This window comes from Ictidomys tridecemlineatus, chromosome 6, assembly GCF_052094955.1.
Source record: "Ictidomys tridecemlineatus isolate mIctTri1 chromosome 6, mIctTri1.hap1, whole genome shotgun sequence".
NCBI classification, from domain to species: domain Eukaryota; kingdom Metazoa; phylum Chordata; class Mammalia; order Rodentia; family Sciuridae; genus Ictidomys; species Ictidomys tridecemlineatus.
In genome coordinates, this window is record NC_135482.1 from 83,496,953 (window position 1) to 83,516,667 (window position 19,715).

The following is a 19,715-nucleotide window of genomic DNA, read 5'->3' on the forward strand; positions in this document are numbered from 1 at the left end:
ATCAGTAAGGGCACTTGAATAGATAACAAAACTTCTGTTTCAAACATATTGTACCAGTGCTTGGTCCATATATAGTGTGCTCATAAAGGTGAGCCAGACATTCAGTCAAACAGCATACTCTGGAATTCTTACACAGAGCAGCAGTCTATATTTTAGTAAATGAAAAAAAAAATGGATTAGAATGTGTTTGGAACTATTAATCAAATTTTCCAAACATAAATTTATTATCACTCACAAATATTCATTGAATGCTACTATGTATAAACCAATGTCCAAAGACAGGTATGTGGAAACACACACAACACAAAACAAAACACTTGAATCCCCATAATCACCACCAAGTATATTTGTGTAGGCTACTGTACCTAGACACACAAAAAATAACCTTTATATACTGAATGCCTTTAGAGCCCTTTTTATGTATCTTATTCATTAAGTCTTCTCAACATCACTATGAGGCAAGCTTATTGTCACTATTTTACAGTAATAAAGTGATATACAGAGATATTAAATAATTTGCTTAAAATCACTTATTTTGTGAAAGGAAGATCCAGATGTTAAAGCTATTTCCAAATCCAGGCATTATAGGCTCTTCTCTGTGCTTTTAGTTTTGGGGTAAGTAGGAAATCAGAACACATGCAATTAAAAACCTCACTAATAATGCAACTCTGCAAATACCAAGAGACAAAGGAGGGATTCAGAGGAAATGTTAAGAAACAGAAATGGATACAGGCACTGTTCTACCAAGAGCCAGCCAGGAAAAACTTCAGAAACCACACTAGATATTTTAATGAAGAGTTTGGTTGAATGGGTACCATTGGGCTGAAAAGGCAGGAGGAAACCCACAGGTACCTGCAGCCAGCAGCTGCCACCCTGTGACTGTGGGAAGAAAGAAGTGGAGTTATTAGAATGTCAGCGCTCAGAGGGGTCCTTCTGAATTGAGAGCCTATTCTTCTGAGGAGGGTCCTGAACTGTCTGGCATGGTCATTCTGAGATGGATGTAGAAGCTTGTCCTGGGAAGGTAACGGGGGCGGGGAATCTGAAAACTACAACCAGTGCCACTGGAATAACTGCTGTGGGGAAAGCAATGTTGATGGTGAGCCGCTCAGTGGATCAGGAAGCAGAAGGACACGCCCCCTCTACAACTTTTGCCCTCCAGGGCTTCTCATACGCCCCTTGGCAGAGCTGTCATAGATCCAGCCACAAAGCAGAAATGTCTGTTTCTGAGACGCCATTGCTCCTGGCTTTGGCCATCCTTAGCAAGGGGATAGACCACGATGCCCCACCTTTTTACTGATTAGTGCTTGAACTTGAGCAGAGTTCACACTCATACCCTCTGCTCCACTTAGTGCAGTTCTGCCAATGATCTTCACTCGTTCTGTCCTCCTTAAAGACTCTGGATGGTAGTGTCTGTCAGGTTTTTCACCAGAACTTAGGGACTACTAGTGTGCAAGTCCTCTGACTTAATTAGCTCTTTTAAATTTTAATTCCTAGTTGCTCTGAACACATAACTCTTCTTTCTTTTTAAATTTATTTATTTTTTAAAAAATACTTTTTGTAGCTGTAGATGGATACAATATCTTTATTTTATTTATTTATCTTTATATGGTGCTGAGGATTGAACCCAGGGCCTCACACGTGCTAGGCAAGTGCTGTACCACTGAGCTACAACCCCAGCCCCAACACATAACCCTTCTAATAGAATAAATTTCACCTCCATTTGGTATATCTTCCTAATATTCATCTCTATTTACAGTGAAAACCTCATCTGTTTTCATTTTTTTTTCTTTTTCTCTATTATTATTTTCTACTCAGATGAAGTTAGGACTTCAAATAGAAAATGGTTATAGCGAAAAGAAAAAAAAGTCCTCAAGTGAAATAAATCAGTGGTCACAAGATTTCAAAGCAGTGGTGGTCCAAGATCAAGTTTTCTCTAGTGAGAAATAAAGACAATATTAAGAACGATGAGAGGCAACAAGGTATCATGGATAAGGGAGAGGGCTCTGTGTTCATCAAGAAGTTACTGAACCTCTCTTTACTCCAGTTTTCTCATCCACAGAACAGCAGTAATTATAGCTGTTCCATATGGAATTACGAGATTCAATCAGTTAGTTATTTTTAAGCACATAGGATAGTAAGTAAGTGCCCTGAATATCATTTTGGGGCAGCTTAAAGATGCAAACTGCTTTCATGGGAAGGACAACCTATATTCAGGGATAACATTGTTCCTATTTTTTTTTTATTTGAAAATGCTTTCTGGGTGAAATGGTACTGATTATACAATTAAATCAAAATATCTTAGAACACCGCTACAAAACATTCCTATACAAAGAAATGAACTAAAGCCAAACAAGAGTGTTCTTAGGGCTTTTGAGCTTCTACGGTGTGAATATACTCATTCAGGAAAGATACACTGGGGGTGTGCCATTCTCCAGACCATGAGCCCAGCCTGGAAGCACCTTGATAAACCAGACAGACTTCAGATGTGGCTCCTGTCCTCAGAGGACAGGAGGGCTTTCCTCATAGCTTCCCTCGTCTGAACCTCATGACCCTGGAAAAGGGTATGACTACTATCACCTCCATTTTGAACAGAAAACTAAAGGCTCATGGGGAAAATGACATTCTTTGCATCACCCAGCAGACAACAATGTGGGTTCTTTTCCCTGCAACCGAGTGATACACTCCACCTAGACCTAGTCCTTCTCCCCGGACTTTCATAATGAAGGCCTGTTTGAAAGGGTGGCAACGTGCATAAAGATTCACTTTTCTGGAACATATCTAGACCGTAAAGCAAGACTAAGTATTTGGGAGTTTCACCCAAACAGAACACTTGGCTCAGGAATTTAACAGTCATGCCGGGTAACCCTCTCATCTGCTCCTCTACTGGTGGAGTGGAGGGTGTGAACCATATCTTTATTGCCTCTGACCTCTTCTTCCCACCCTTTTATGACCTTTTACCCTCTTATCCCCCAAGGGGAGGCTTTACTTTGCCAAGACCCATTGCGGATCTCAAAGAAGATGTTTTTTGTTATTTATTCGAAGTAATGTCTGCTGAGGGGTCATTTGATAAATTTAAAATGACCAAAATGTTAGGTCAACAAGGAAAGGACCTGTGAAATGATAGGCAGTAGGGTCCAGGATTTTATGTATATATACACCACTCCTCAACTCAGCCCTCATTAGTCTGCTTTTAGTTTTAGCTCTGTTTCATTAATCTCTTGTGAAAAGGTAGCCACAAGCATGAGATCATCAGCAAACTTTTGAGTTTGTATTGCAGGTGCCTTTTATACCTGATCTCATAAAACCTTACAATACTCCTAACAGGTAGGTACCTGCTATAAAAAAGCCAGACATGAACTCTACAAGATATTAATAACATTATCCCTCCAAAGATGCATTTGGGAAATAGGCAGTGTACTTGATTCCTTTGCAAATAATCAGTTTTGAGCGAATGGAGGGTGCCCAAGTGCCCAGTTTTACCCAGAACCCTGATTCAGCTTTAGTGATCAGAGTCCTGCAAACTGAGATGATTTGTTACCTTTAGAAAATGAGTTGGTCTGTCTTATTGATCTCTATGTATACTTAGCAATTTAAGATTCTGAGAAGTCCTGCTGAATATGAAAAAACAAATAACCAACCCTCTTTCTTCGGCTTAAGCTAGCATTTGAGCTTGTGTTCATTCCTGGTTTAAGCATGTAAAACCTGTGCTGTAGAATGGAGATAAGGGCATCGTGGTCCCTGTGCTCAGAACAATGAGAGGACCGGGATGACAACTGGATTTGGATAGAAGACATATCCTTGGGACAGGGTCACTGGGACAGAAAGACCTGCTTAAACCTAGAAGGCAGTGGTAATGATAGTTTTGGAAATGAAGGTGTCACAGAAGTAATAGAAAACATTCTTTAAAAGGTTCTCTGTTCCTAAGACGAGATTCTCTAAAAGGATTCTGTAGTTGGAAATACTAGACAGCTATAGTGTGCCAAGTTGGTAGGTAGAATCTGCAATTAAAAAGAGGATCATCAGGTTATAATTTTATATATAGCATAATTTTAGTCTTCTTCTGTTTTGTAGTTTGAGACCAATGAAAGAGATGGAATCATTTTCCTGGGGTGACAAAGCATAACAGTTTGCAGGACTTTCAGTGCTAAAATTGGATGTGTCACAGGCCAACTTGAATAGATGGTCTTAGTACACTTACTAAAAGTTATTTATTTGCAAAACATTTTACTAATATTCAGATACCACATCAATGGGATATCAACACAAGTTTTCAAGTTAATTTGATACATCAAAAGGAGTTCATTACACAGGTAATTGATGGCATAGTTCTGATGTAGAGTGAAGCATTCTTGAGTATTAGATGTTAAGGGATGATTTGGGAACTATTAGGGACATAAAATTTTTATTGTTAGAGCAGTGGGCTATGTAATTAATCTCACAGTAGGCCCTTTAGTAATGTTGCCCTGCCCTAAGGCCATCTTAGCTAATTCTAGGGCAGATAAGACAGACCCACCTTGAAAGTAGAAAGCACTAACACTCCAAGTTGTAGCTGCCTTCTGCATGTGATCAGCCACACAGTCCATGAGGTAACTTTGGAAAGATCAACAGCTTGCATATAGATGGCCTATGTAAGGATAGTAGGGGCCTTGGCGTCACACTGGAATGCAGGGCAAATTTTACTTCTTACTAGAAATAGCAAGAGTAATAGAAGGCCAGATCTCAAAGGCAAGGCAAGTGCAAGAGGCCCATTGTCTGGAACCTTGATGTAGCTCAGATAAGGTTTTACCAAAATCATACAAGCCAAGGGATCACTTTCTAGGTCATTTAGTATTAAACTTTTCCTGACAGTAAAGGCATCAAGGGCCCCGGACCCTTCAAATATTTCCTGTCTGGAAAGGGTAGGGTCTTACATACAGCTGGGAAAATCATCAAAACCAGTTGGGAAAGACAAGGAAAGAAGAAATAGGGTCCACTAATTGCTGGGCACAATAACTGCTCATACAGTTTCTGAAAACCTCGGGATTTCTGAGACCAATCCTGGAGTCATAAAAGTCTTCTTCCCACTCAGTTTTGTGAGCTATATAAGAGGAGTAGCCATAAAATGTACTGACACACATCATCCACTTCAGCTGCCCATCAAGCTCTGCCAGAGAACAAATGCTTGGTGAAGGTGGGATTCCTCATGGTGACTGCAGAATTGGGGCACACAGCTCCAAGTAACCTGACAAGATGAGGGCAGATGTCAAGTGGTGGGCTTATCCTTAAGAAGGAAGAAATAAAGAGACTTGGCAAATCTGTCCTCCTATTCTTTGTCAAGAGGACCTCTTTTACATAGAAGATAGAGGTCTGTTTATCTTCCAGTTAGCAAAAAAGGAAGATCTATCTGCTTTTGGAAATTTCAGTGTTGACACTTATAGTCCTGCATGTCTTCTAAACTGACATAAAAATGTCTGATTTGAAGTAGATGGTGTCAAAGAGTGATGCTAAAACTACGCCACCACACTTCAAAACCTTGCAAGATAAAAGTCCCTGTAAAGTCCTTGTTAAAATATCATATTTAATTTTTAAAAAAAACAAGGGCATCTTACAGAGTGTTTCAAATGACTGGAGAGGAATTGGAGAGATTAATCACTTTATAAGCACCCATTAATGTGCTTGATGTCTTATCTGACAATCAATTTTTAAAAAGGAATAAAAATTTCTGGAACTTAACATTGCTGTGCTTCATCCAGTGACTATTTATTATTCCTTGATTTAACTACTTGCTGATTTATATCCTTAAAACAAAGTGCTTGCAAATGTTTCTTTTATTTGAGAATTGAGTTGCAGATTTAATATTCTGCAATCAGTTCTTTGAAAGGGAAGATCTAGAAACAAAGAAATGGTATAAGTTTCTAGAAATGATTGTTCTAAGGGTGATGTCTTTGGGTCTAAATTTCTTGTAGATCTCCTTTCACCCCACCTTACTCTGTTATTTATAAGTCCTGCCTGAAATCACTTTTTACTACCTCTCTAATGTGAATAGTCCCAGGGCTTTCCTCTTTCTTTGGCTCTCTTAATATACTTTCTCTGGACCCTTTCCTTGAAGCCATTACTTCAACTAACATCTCTAAATTGAGGACACTAAACCTGCAACTCTACCTCAATGCTATGATTTGGATGTATCTCCCAAAAGTTCTTGTGTTGGATTTGATCCCTACAAACTTATGTTAATGGTTAGGGAGGTGGGGCCCCTGGGGGCTAATTGGGATTAGGTGAGGTCACGGAGGTGATACTCCCATGAGGCATTTATAGGAAGAAGAGACCTGAGCCAGAATACTTGTTCTATTTCACCATATGCTGCCCTCCATGTTACAATGCAGCTAGAAGGCCCTTACCAGATGCTGGGACCTTGTTCTTGTACTTCTCGTACTTCCCAGCTTTCAGATCTATGAGGCCAATCAGCCTCTATTCTTCATAAGAACTGTCTTGAGTATGGTTTTATAGAAACATAAAATGACCAGGATACCCACATTCTTTCTCTAAAACTCTCAATTACCTTCTTGATACCTCAGAAGAGTTTCATAGGCACCTCAAACAAAGGATGAACTGGTCATTATCTGTTCCCTTTTTATCCTTGATTTCAGGATATGGTACCACTGACTGTTGGCTGCCAGGTCAGCTATGTGTGAACTGCACTTCACTTGCCTGCACAATAGTACTTCTCACAGTCACAGTAAGTGTCTCAGAAGAGGTCCAGACACATACCTTCCTGTGAAGTATGGCCCCAGGCCCTCCTCACATTGGGTAGTTCCCCTAATGCTCCGGTGCTCTTACATTGCTAAAGCACCCTCAGGATCATGACATCTTAGAGAGAGGCCAAAGTGAGCTCCCCAGTCCTCTTTTCTCTCTTCTCTAGATATGAGTTCAATGAGGCTGAGCCAAGATGCTTCTACAGACTGTTCCCAGACTACACTCAGGATTATTGCAAACTTAACTGCAAATGTATTTCTTCATTATGCTGGTCCTTCTGAATTCTACAAAAGCTGCTTCTGACTCTCACTTTTGCACACACATCCAGAATACTCAAATCCTGTTGGGACATCTAAGGCTGGAATGTCAGTCATCTATGCAGACAAATGACGTATACACCTTGAGGTTCTAGACAACTCCTGAATGTCTTTGTTTACCCTGTGTGGGTTTTGATTTCAGAGGTTATTTACCTGTGGAATAATAGCAGTCATGTATGCCTTCATTTTGAGGAGTGCTCTGGCATGTGCAAAGAGAAGTCAGAAAGAGGCTCCCTTTCCATTAACCATGGGAAGTAAACATGCTGTTTGAGATGTGATTCTTCAGTGGCCTCTGTCTGCTGGAAGAGAGAATTATGAACACTTAATTTATGTGATGTAGTCTCTGTGTTTCTGCTGAACAAGAGCTGTCCCCTACCCAATGAAAATGTAAAGGACATCTACTGTATATATTGTGTAGAGATCTCACATGGAGTCATTGCTGGATTTCAACCAATTTCCAAGGGATTTGTTTTCTTCAGTGAGCATTTTGCCACTATCATGAAATGTCAGGTCTGCATATCTCATCTGACATTTTTCTATGGAAGTTAAATTAAATTTTGTAGAAATTTATGGCTCATTTCAGACAGAGAGTCTGCCCTTTTGGAGTAACTAGAATGTGTCATCTTCAGTGGCTCAGTTATTTCACAGCTATATGTAGAAAATTTGACTTAGAAAATTTTCTAATTAAATGACTGAAACAACTGACTAAATAACTAATTAAAATTTGACTTTCCTCTGACAACCTCATTTGAATCACAGTAATTTCAGAAATGATTTTGTTTTGGTTTGGTTTTTTTGACTACTACTTGTATCAAATTTAGGAAGCAATATCAGCATTTTTCTTACGTTCTATGACTTCCCTGTCTTATCTCAATAATCTCTCTTCCTTTTGACATCTGATTATATGGCACCGTCTGCCCTGATCTCAACTCTACCTTGTTGGTCATTCTTTATATCTGTGTTTCTGAGGAATCGGGAGAAGGCCTGTGTGCCCAGAGAATAGAGGTCGGGGAAGAGTGTGTCTGGTGAGTCTGGAGATATTGCAGGGGCCAGATCATGAGAAACTGGTGGTCTGGGATGAGAATTTTTGTTTCATCCTAAAAGAAATCAGAAGCTTTTCAAGGGTTTTCCAAGATTGAAATTATAACTGATGTGGTTTTTTTAGAGAAAACACTCCAACCCCAGTGCAAAGAATGAAATTGAGTGGAGCAGGAACAGATATGAGGGAGTTGTTAGAGGCCAAGTGAGTAGTCAGGGCAAAAGGACAATGGTGACTCTCACAAAGACAGTGACAGCAAAGGTAGTGTCAGGAGAAGAAAGGGCTGGAACTTGGAGATTGTTTAGATGAGGGTTCATAGAATTCAGAGATGAATCTAGGGTGACTCCAAGGTGTTTGCAACAGAAGGTATGGTGGTGTAGTTGCCTCTGACAGTCAACATAAGGAGAAGGACTTTTGTGGGAAGGAGGCCTCTCTTAGCTTTCTTCTCCCCATTGGGTCTTACCTACCTGGCAAGTTCTAACTGCTGTGCTATCCCCAGACAGTTAAGTGTTGCAGAGGAAGATAATGTAGTAACTGGCTCTACTATACACGCATACCTGGTTGTTACTTCCAGTTACTGGAATTTTTTTTTAAGAGATGGGCTCTCACTATGTTTTCCAGATTGGCACCAAACTCCAGGACTCAAGTGATCCCCCTTGCCTCAGGCCCTCATACCGTTGGGACTTACAGGTGTCTGCCTGGATTACTTGGGATTTTCTTTTCTTACCAATTTCAAGTTCAATCTTATTCTATTTTTTATATTGAGTTATTTAAAATATTTCATTCTTTCCATTTTTCCAGTCCTATCTTTCTGCCTCAGTTTTAGCCAATTATCTTGTCTCCTATTTTTTTACTGAAAAAATATAGAGGTCAAATAATGCAATTTTTTTCCTCACATTCTCTTACCTCCACTTCAAAGTTTTTCTGAATCTTCAATTGTTCTCTTTTCTGTCTCAATGGGGAAAATATCTCAGCCCCTTTCCCATGCTGTCTTTTCCACTTACGTAACTAATATTATTCCAATCCAGGTTTTCTGTCCCATTGTTTCATAGATTTCCCTAATCTCTTATCTCATGTTAAGGAAAATAAGGTTTATTTGTTTATTTTTTTCCTAGATCCAGGAATTATATATCCAATGTAGAAAATTTGGAAAGCACAGAAAGAAACAAAGATGAAAACAAAAATCACCTACAACTTTATGTTAGAGAGCGAGCCCATTTTTAATTAAAAACATCTTTTCCCACTGGTTCTCTTCCCTTTGATTGAAAACATGCTCAGGTCTCCTCTGTTCTAAAGAAGACTCCCTTCAGCCTTGCTTCCCTTTTAAATGATTATGGAGCTCTGACATAGGCACCCAAGTCTGAGCATTAATGCTGAGCACCTGGGATGAAAAAAGCTGCCCCAAGCTTGGGAGGCTAAGCCAGTCAGTGAGAAAAACACACAGGAAAACTCACCTCATCACTTACACCTGTACCTGTATTTCCTAGACACGCTCCTACTGCCTCAGTAGCCCAGCTGATTCCTTTGGGATCTTGGATTTTTGCTTCACGTATGATGGATGCCTTTCCAATCTGCTGTGTCCTTTCTCCTTTCTGCTCATTTTCATCCATTCTCGTGACTCCATGTAACATTTCTTTGTGGATGCCTTTAAATTGATTTTGCAATCCGAGACCTTTCACTGGAAGCCAAAATAATATTTCCATCTGCCTTCTTGACATCCCAACATGGGTGTCACACAAGGAAACTCAACACATCCCAAATGAACTATTTTTAATTTTTGTCAAATCCATTACCTCTCATGTGCTTCCTACTCCAGTGAGCGGGATCATCTTTTTCACCCAAAGTAAGAAATAAAGAGTCATCTTTGACACTTCACCAAATGCCACTGATTTCATAGCATATTAATTACCTATTTGTGTCATACACATTGCTAAGTACATAAGACCCATCTTCCCGATGACTCTTTTTAAATACATACCACATTATTCTATTTTACAAATAAGAAAACAGAAACTTCACAGCTAAGTGAATGAGGTCAGCATTTGAACTCAAGCCTATTTATTTTCAAAGCTAGTGTCTTCATATATTTTTCCAATGTCTCCTCTCCTCTCTCTCTTTCCCACTGCTGCTGCTCTAGCTCAGGTCATTATAGAGGAAGCTCGGCTAGTCACTTCCCAGTTACTCAAATCACTTCATTAGCTACACTCTCCAGTTCCCTTTCACACTAATCGCTAGGGCAAGTGGTAGGATGGGCTTTTCTGGATGCATCAATTTAGTGGATGTACCAAGAAACATTTGTATTTTGTTTATGAATTAGCCTGTGCAGTTGTGCTTTTTATCATTACAATACTTAATTAAAGATTACATAAACCAATGAATATGAGTGTGAAAGAGAGCTATTCCTGTGAAAAATAAAGTCAAATATTTTGGAAAGACTCCAAAAGAGTAAGTGGCTGAAAATATTATACTCTAAATAAGTAATAAATAAGTAATGGGAAAGATGAACCAAAATGATTGGGGAAAAATTATAAAAATGTCCTGGGCTGGGGATGTGGCTCAAGCAGTAGCGCGCTCACCTGGCATGCGTGGGGCGCTGGGTTCGATCCTCAGCACCACATAAAAATAAGATAAAGATGTTGTGTCTACCAAAAACCAATATATATATATATATATATATATATATATATATATATATATATATATTAAAAATTCTCTCTCTTTAAAAAAATGTCTTAAAGATTTGCACTCTACCTTTCATTTCATTTCAAAGAAACAGAAACAGAAACATGAGCATAGTTTATACAAGAAAAATGGTACTAAACTCCAGTTATATTAAAAAAAGGGAATTAGTACTCTTATCATACAATCAGTGTGTGAATATGCCATGTATGTCTTAAGTTAAAATATAATGCCTATTATAAGTGCTTACATTTTTAACCATTGATGGAGCAACCTTTAAAAATGGCCAAATTTTAGTTTCTGATTCACTGAATGAGAGACCATCCATTGTACCTCCCATAAGCAGCTCCTTTTATGGGACCACTTAGTTTTCTGCCATAATTTTTTCACTCAGTTAATGAATGTATTTTGGAGCCAACTGTCTAGACTACATTACCAGCATTACTGCATTAAAACTCATATCTATCCCTACCAGTCCTCTGTTCACAAAAACTCAGTTGCTCCCACGGTGTAGAGAATGAAGCTGAAAGTACTTAGAATGTTAAAGACCTGCATGATCTGACTCCCACCCACAGTTTTACCCTCAGCTCTCACATTACACTAAGAGTACTCCATATTCACTAAACTTCTGTCATCCACACATTGGGTGTTGCCCAAACATACTATGCCCTTTTGCATTCATTCCGAGTGCCTGGGTGAACTCTGTATTTCTCATAATTATGCTCATTATTGAATCAGTCATTTATGGTGGGAAATATACCACACATAGAAATTATATCTTACAGAAAATGCTGAAAGCACTTGACTAAATTTAACTGAATAAATTTCAAGTAGTAATGTCAAGAGTCTTGCACAATATATAGTCTGGAGTCAGCATGAGGGAGAACTGATTTAGATTTTCTCTATACTTAAGATAACTCAGTGGTAAAGGAGTAAAAGTCTGCATAAAGAGAAGAACTTGACTGCTGTTATCCAGTTATTCACTCAGGAAGAGTAGATAGCACTAAGTTCCTGATGACAGTGTACTGCTGTGTGACTGTCCTTAGTCTTCTGTTGGTTTTATTCACATTCTTTCCCTGGAGGGTCTTACACCTATTAATTGCCTTAGCTTGGAATTCTTCAGAGGTCCAGAGTGCTTCTGTTTACCATATTCTTCTCTGTTTATTTGCTTTTGTAGATTTTTCACTTGGCAAAACACCATCTGACAGATGGGTTTAAAATTGAACTTCCCCACCAAACTCACTTTCCTCCGCCTTCTGTCTGTGGGACTGCCGTCTCCAAGGTATTGGAATTATTCACAGCTCTTTGGGATCTGTTTTGTTCTTCTTTAGCCCACCACTAATTGCCAGTTATTTCTTCCTATAGATTGAATATTTAAGGGCTTTGAAAACTAAAAGAATTTGCCCCATTACAGTGAAACGTCTGGAAACATTAGTCTATATTCCCTGTGCTCCCTTTGCCTTCTGTTCACTTCTCAACAGAAAGTCATATGGCTTCCGTCCCTCTAATTTTATTGAAGCTGTTCTCATCAAGGCTGCCAATTACTTCCTTAATGCTAAATTGAATAAACCCATCTCACTTGTCAATATAACTTTTGGAGATGTTGATCTTCATAGCAATCCTATTGACATGACATAATTCTTCCCTCATCTTCCATGAACCTCTCAGTCTCCTTCATCACACTATTCTTTATAATCTCTTTTTTTTCCCTGACCTTTAAAAATGCATCTGTTCTTCAGAGTTCTGATTCTTCTTGTCTCCTCCCTCCACACACCCCTCTGAACGATCCCATCACTTCCTCTGGCCTTCATTACCACCTCCACGTCAATGACTTATGTCTCCAGCCCTGTCTTCCACCTGAGTTCTCAAGATGCTCACATCCAACTGCCTCTGCACATCTCCTCTAGGATATTGCATTGACTCATGGACTTCAAACTTCCTGAAACTGAATTTAAAAATTAAAAATGCTTCTCTTCCTCCTTTCCCTATTTTGGTTAATGGTACTATCCTGTATCCATTTGTTCAAGCCTGAAACACAGACATCAGTCTTGAGTCCTATGCTCTTCCAATCAATATCAAACCAACTTTTGAAAGATTTCTTAAATCACCTACTTTCTCCATCCTTCCTGCATCACTGAGGTTGAATCCTTGAAATATTTCCCATAGATTTCTACAACAATTTCTGTATGGGCTCCCTGACTCCAGGCTGGTCCCTCTCCAATCTGTTTTTCCAGGTTGCAGAAAATTATTTCTTTTTAAACATGCAAATTTAATCATAAATTTAATCTTCCCAACTTTCCTGCTAATGTCTTCTCTCAGTATGAATTCTAATCTTTCTCACACGTTTCTGGGTCCTCTGTGATCAGCACACGGCCACTCTTTGCCACTTTGGCACTCTGCAGTGCTTTTTAATGTTGCCATACTGCTCCAACTCTCCACCTGTGTGCTGTGGTCACCTCCACAAATCTGCTTCTCTCTGCTTACCATATCCACAGCCTTTCCCTGAGATTTATTCATTTATCAAATATATTTGGAACACTTAAATACTCCAGACATTGTTCCAATTCCTCAAGCCATAACAGGAAGCAGGGTTGGCCCATCTCTGAACACCTGAGGCTTGGGATCTGCTGGTAGACAGACAAGCATACTTAGGCCGTTGCAGACCTTCGTGATGAGGAGACACAGCTCCAAGAGCCCAATGACAGTACCTTACTCAGGTGACCAGCAGACGCAGATGGTTTCCTGAGGTTAGTGTTAGGTCTGAGACAAAGAGGTAGAAGGTAAGTAGCCAGTTTAGCATCTTCACAATGTAAATCATTCTTTTCACTTCAATGTTTTCACTTTCCTTCTCACTGTTTGTAACTCTTGTCCTTCCTATTCCATATTTCCATTTATTAATTAATTTCTTTGGCTGATTCTTATTGTTCCCCTTCCTGGAAGTTAGCTATTTTTTTTCCTTTATTGGCAGCAACCATTGTCATATAAGTTCTCCCAGGACTGCAGCAAATCTACCAGTTCCCCTTCTCCAGATCTCTCCTCAAGGTGAAAATGAAGAGATCTCCATCTCTGATAACAGCCGCATCATCTTTCATCTTTTGGACAAAGTTGTCAACTAGTTTATAGCTAATTAGGGTCATACCCGAATGTTTCTTTTTTTTTTTTTTATTCTTCTGTTCAGCACATTTTCCACATGTCCATTTGTCTTTTGTCTACAACGTATTGTCAAAAACCTCTATCTGAGGAATACACAAGCCATGACATCTTTTCATTATGCAGAACAAAACAAGATGAGTCAAATTTAAGAAGTCCTCATCATGGCTTTTAGATTACTGTCAAAATCAAGCTCATTGGAATACTGTGGTGGTGAGCAAGCTGGGCTTTGTTGAGTTTTAGTCTGAGCCATAACAATATCTCTTATATACGGTAAAAATTAATAATCAATTAATCTTACCCCACAAATATCTCACCTTTCTACTTTTAAAGAGACATGTGTTTAAAATTTGGCATTCAGAAATCTGAGGCTGGTGTCTGATAACTTTGAGGCCAGCCTCGACAACTTAGTGAGATCTTTTCCCCTCTTCTCCCCCCCAACAAAAGGTGATTGGGGCCTGGTGATGTATGTCAGTGGTAGAATATTCCTGAGTACTGCTGAGTTCAGTCACCAGTACCAAACCAAACGACCAAAAATATTTGGTTCACTTACAACTTGTTATTTTATCTGTCTCTTCCACTCAAGTAGTCCCCATTTTAAAAGGTTTTAATCAGTGAGAAATACCCTAGAATACACTTACTGTCACACAGCCTACATCTTCCCCAGGGCAAAGGAGAATGTGGCCCTAACTGTTATTGGAGAGTGGCTGAAGATGACTCTCCCTCACATGGGAAGGCTCATTATTTTCACTGATCACTACAGCCTCAAGATTGGACTGCAGTGCTGGTGCTTATAAAGAGAAGGAAGCTAATTATTTCATTTCATTCTTTTGTTGGAACATTTTCCTGCCCACTTGCAAATAATCTTCTCTTTCCTTTAACAGCTCCTCTTTGAAGAGATCAAAAATAGCACATTCATCAAACGCACTGCAGTCAGAGCCCAGAGGAGAGGACTCAAGGCTGGGACCAGGGGTCAGTGTCCACGGCTCCTGGGTAATTGGCCTCCCAGGCTGTCCAAAGGGAGCTCTTAACTAAGGCAGATGGAGACTTCCATTTAATTCTTTGTATGTAAAACAAAATAATAATATGTAATTATTTCACCCATAATGGCAATCATGTTTCTGTAACAATGGCTGAATTCAGGGCACCGTGAATCATCATTGTGAGTTGTTTGGGGGAGTTTGTGAGCAGTCAATCCCTTGGTCTGAGGCAAAAGAAGAGCAGTCAGAACACATGACTACTTTTTCAGTTTGGGTTTCAGGGGAAAAGAAAGATGACACCTGAGTATTTTGATCACAAGCCCCTCTAGGATAATCCCAGACATAGGACATGGTACATCTGAAATATGGAGCACTTTATCTAGTTTTGACACCCTTTAACAGAGAACCAGTCAGGAAAGACAAATCTTGGAAAGAGAAATTAATGAATATAAGATGTAATTACTTTTATATACCATCTGGCAAATCCTGATACTGCAAAACGACCAGTCAAAATTTCAAAAAAGTCTTACCCATTCTGAGAGAATCTAGGCTTATTTATTTTTTTGACATTTCTAGTATAAATTTGGAAATTTAAGAGCAGAGCTGCCAAGTATGGGGTCTGATCAAGGAGTGGGGTGGGGTAAGGCCAAACTCTGACTGGTGCCCTGAACACTAAGCCCCATCCCCTGTCTTCTTCAATCCATGTATATGGACTAATGGGACTATAATGGACTATTCAAGAGACTAATAGAAAATCAACATATATTCTAATATCCAATAATAAGGTACTTGTTGGAAAGTATACATAGAATTATGAAAATAATGGTACATATGGATATGACTAGATGAAAAGGCAAGTTAGAATACAGAATATAATTTATATTAACTAATTTTGTAAAAAAAGTATTACCTAGAAATAGAAATATATACATGCAAGTATATGTATTTGTGTGTGTGTGTGTGTGTGTGTGTGTGTGAGAGAGAGAGAGAGAGAGAGAGAGAGAGAGAGAGAGAGAGAGAGAGAGAGAATGAATTGTGTTCATGTGATAAAAATGTTAAAAACCTTACATAATGGATTCAGGGTTAAGTAATAACAATTAACAATTGTTACTTTTAAAAGAGATAGATATTGCAAACTAACCAATCAGAGTTAGATTTTAAAATCATTTTGACAAGTTGTAAAGTCTAAATAATCCAAGAACAAAGTGATATTAACTGTTTGACTTGGACAGTTCTCCAATTGAAATAACTATGGCATATGACAACATTTTCACAAGCCAAGAATATGTGTTAAAGTGAATCATCAAATTGGAAAGGTAATTATAAAGTAATCCACTTCTGATATTGATTGCACTTAATGATCCTATTCAAAAGAGTAATACTATATTCCCTTAACTCTAAGTGATTTGTTACTGTACTGTTTAAGGAGGTAAAATATGTAAAGATGCTATGCATTTGGGACTCTGCTGCAAATTTATAATGAAAATCAGGGAAAGGGGGGGATGTTTATATGTGGCTTCTGTTCCAGTTAATCCCTAATACAAGAGGCAAAGGCTAATATTTATCAATTACACATTAGCTATATCAGGCATTGTGCTCATATATTTAACATTCACACCAATCCTGGAAGTATTGGTTACTATTCAAGAGACTAAAGCTCAGAGAGATTTTCTAACTTCTCTATGGTCACAAAACTAGTAAGGTGGTGATACCAAGATTCAAAACAAAGCCTTTCTTTCTAATTAGGCCATAGTTACAGCATTCCATGATGACATCTTTTATTAATTTTCAAAATTGTCCAACCTGCCCGTTGCTATAAGATCATGCATCCCGCCTCATTGACTTTGGGCATGGCCACGTTAGGAGCTTCGGCCATTGGAGCATGTGTGGACGTGATGAACACCATGCTTTTTCAAAGGCTGCATGGGTTTTATCAGCTCACTTGCTCTTTCCTTTCTGCCATGTAAATGTACCAAACAGGGCATTTCTGGGATTGAGAATGTGGAGGTATGTGGGATAGAGTTGAACCTCAAGCTGCTGCCAACCCAAAGCTGCTAACCCGTGAAGAAGTGTGTGTTAGTTTTCTGTTGCTGTATTTTAAAAATACCACAGATTTAGCAGTTAAAAGACAGCACAAGCTTGTTATCTCACAGTTTCTGAAGGTCAGCTTAGGAAACAGGTTGTTTGCTCAGGAGCCTCTCTGGGCTGAAATCAAGGTTTCAGCTGCAGTTCTCTCCCAGGGTTTGGCGTTCTCTTCTGAGCTCACTGGTTGTTGGCACAAGCTATTTTCCTTGTGACTGTAGGACAGCAGTCTCATTTTCTTGCTGTTGGTCAGGAGTTGTTCTCAGGTCTTTTCAATGTGGCCCTCTCTGTCTTCAAGCTATCAATAGCACATTGAACTCCCCCTGGAAAATCTTTGAATGCCAGAAAACTCTCTGCTTTTGAAGGGCTGTGTGATTGGGGTAGATCCACCCAGATGATCTCCCTACCAGAATATCAGCTGATCAGTACAAAATACCTTTGCCATGTAATCAACATAATCACAGGAGTAACATCAGGGGATAGAGACCAAAGGGGCCATCTTCGAATTCTGTTTACCACAATGAAATGAATATTTATATCGTAAGCTACAGAGATTTGGAAGATTGGTTTTTACTGCAGTAAAACTGACCAATATAACTCATTCCCCAAAAGTGTGTCTGTGTACATTATCAAGCATAGGAAACGGCACAAGTCCTAAGGTGCTGCTCAATGAATTATCTCAAAACATATCTGCACAACCACCCCCCAGATTAAACAAATTAGCAAAACCATATAAATAGACAATACCAATAACATTAATAAAGTCACAGCAGCCCTACCATGTCCCTTTTCAGTCATTTCCTCAGTCTCCAAATAGACACTATCCTGTCTTCTAACACCATATGTTTTCTTTCGAAACTTTTAAGTATAATCTGGCTTCCCTTCCTGTAAGTCTCGTTCCTATTGCTTGAAGTTTTGGTTCATTTTCTGTGTACTAGTCCATTATTTAGACAGTCTATGTTTTGTTTATCCACTCTATAGTTGCTGATTTGATTACTTTCCAGTTTTCAGTTACCACAAATTATACTGACCCTACTAGTGTTTGTAAAACCCCTCTTGTCTCTCCCTCCTCCACTCTTTCTTTCATGTTTTTCTCTCTGATACCCTTGTATGTTATAGCTAGACTTCCTTCCCTCTAAAAAGCAGAATTCCAAGTTGATTATTGTAAATAATTTTCTAAATTATTCTTTTTTTTAAATGTGGTGCTGAGGATCAAACTCAATACCTCACATGTGCAAGGTTAGCACTCTAACACTGAGCTACAGCCCCAGCCCTCTAAATTAATCTTTAAGAAACCCTCTGTTATAGATGATTTGGAAGCCACTGTGAAATGGATTCAGACCAAAGAAGTAGGGAACTACAGGAGGGGGAAGAGAGATGGGATTTTAGAACCTTGGTATATCTTAGCACAGAAACTCAGCTTAGGTGAGACCGAGTTCATTTCAGTTATTACTCTAAGCAGAGCCGTGCAGACTGGCAGAAAACAGTATAAGATTGGTGGTACCATTTGGGGGATCTGATTCATGTTCCTCTACTTTTTCTGGCTTGATATGTCACTACTTCTGTAAGCTTCATTTCCCTTGCCTGTTACAGGGGCAATGATAATTTCCATTGAAATATTGAGGTTTTTTTTTTTTTTATTATTCTTTGTGCAAAGAACACAGCATCTTGCCCCAGATTGTCTTTGGAAATACTCAGGCTCATCTACGAATTCTTCTTCTCAGTTTTGAATTTAAAAAATAAGCTAAAACATTAAAGGATTTCCTCGGTTCATCAAGTTAAGATCTTTTATATTTCAGTAACTCATTCATTCATCAAACATTTACAGGTCATGCATTCTGAAGCACCTCGGATAAGCCAAGATAAATAAGACAGTTCTAGCTCTCAAAAGGTCCTTAGTCCAGCAGGGATTTCAGGCATGTTGACAAATATTATGACTGTGATAAGGCTGACAACTAAATGATCAAAATACATTTTGAAGCACAAAGCTATTAATTCTATTTAGAATTTTCAAAAATAGAGAGAAAAAGAGTAAAAGTTGACATTTTGGTTGAGTATTAAAGAATAAATAGAAATTCAGAAAGTGAGCAAACAGAGAAGGTAATTCCAGATGAGGGGACCAGATAGAATGTGGGTGGATAGATATAGTAGTGAAATTTAACTATCTTGTTTAAGGAAAAGTGAGTAGTTTTTACATATCTGGTATAAAGCATGCAGAGTGGCATAGCCACAAGGATCAACCCAATGATCTATTGATCAAGCAAAGCTTAGTTAACCTGCAGAGGTAAGGAAAAGAGGTTTCTTACAGAGCTATCATAATGTCTAGAAGGGGGAACTTGGAGCACATATTTTTAAGACTGAGGTCTGGGCTCAAATGGCTCAAAGAATCTGATTGAGACTGGGCAAAGTTCATTACAGATTGTTTAGGACTGATGGAAACAAAAAAGAACCATTCAAAACAAAAAAAAAAACAAAAAATAAAAACAAAACAAAACAAAAAAAACTCCAAAACACAAGCAGGTGAGAATTCTTCTAAACCCATTCAGTGAAGCCAGTATTACCAAGGTATGAAAACCAGACAAAGACACTATGACAACACCAACAAAAGAAAAAGAAAGAGAGAAATATAGACCAATATCTCTGATGAAAGTAAATATAAAATTGTCAACAAAATAATAACAAATCAAATCCACCAGAACATAAGAAAGATTATACAATGTGCACAAATGGGATTTA

At 38.7% G+C, this 19,715-nt stretch overlaps 1 protein-coding gene across 14 annotated transcripts in view; it reads left to right on the plus strand.

Annotated features, from left to right (window-relative positions):
- The window catches only part of Lmntd1 (lamin tail domain containing 1), a 395,781-nt gene that overhangs the window by 252,048 nt on the left and 124,018 nt on the right, over nucleotides 1-19,715 (plus strand). Inside the window, exons 1-2 of one of the 14 annotated variants that reach the window (XM_078015056.1) lie at nucleotides 11,936-12,049; nucleotides 14,802-14,889. The exons of 11 other annotated variants lie outside the window; for them this stretch is intronic. The gene's annotated coding sequence lies outside the window, so the exon portion shown is untranslated. 2 more of the 14 variants (XM_078015047.1, XM_021728803.3) reach the window with 2 other exon arrangements.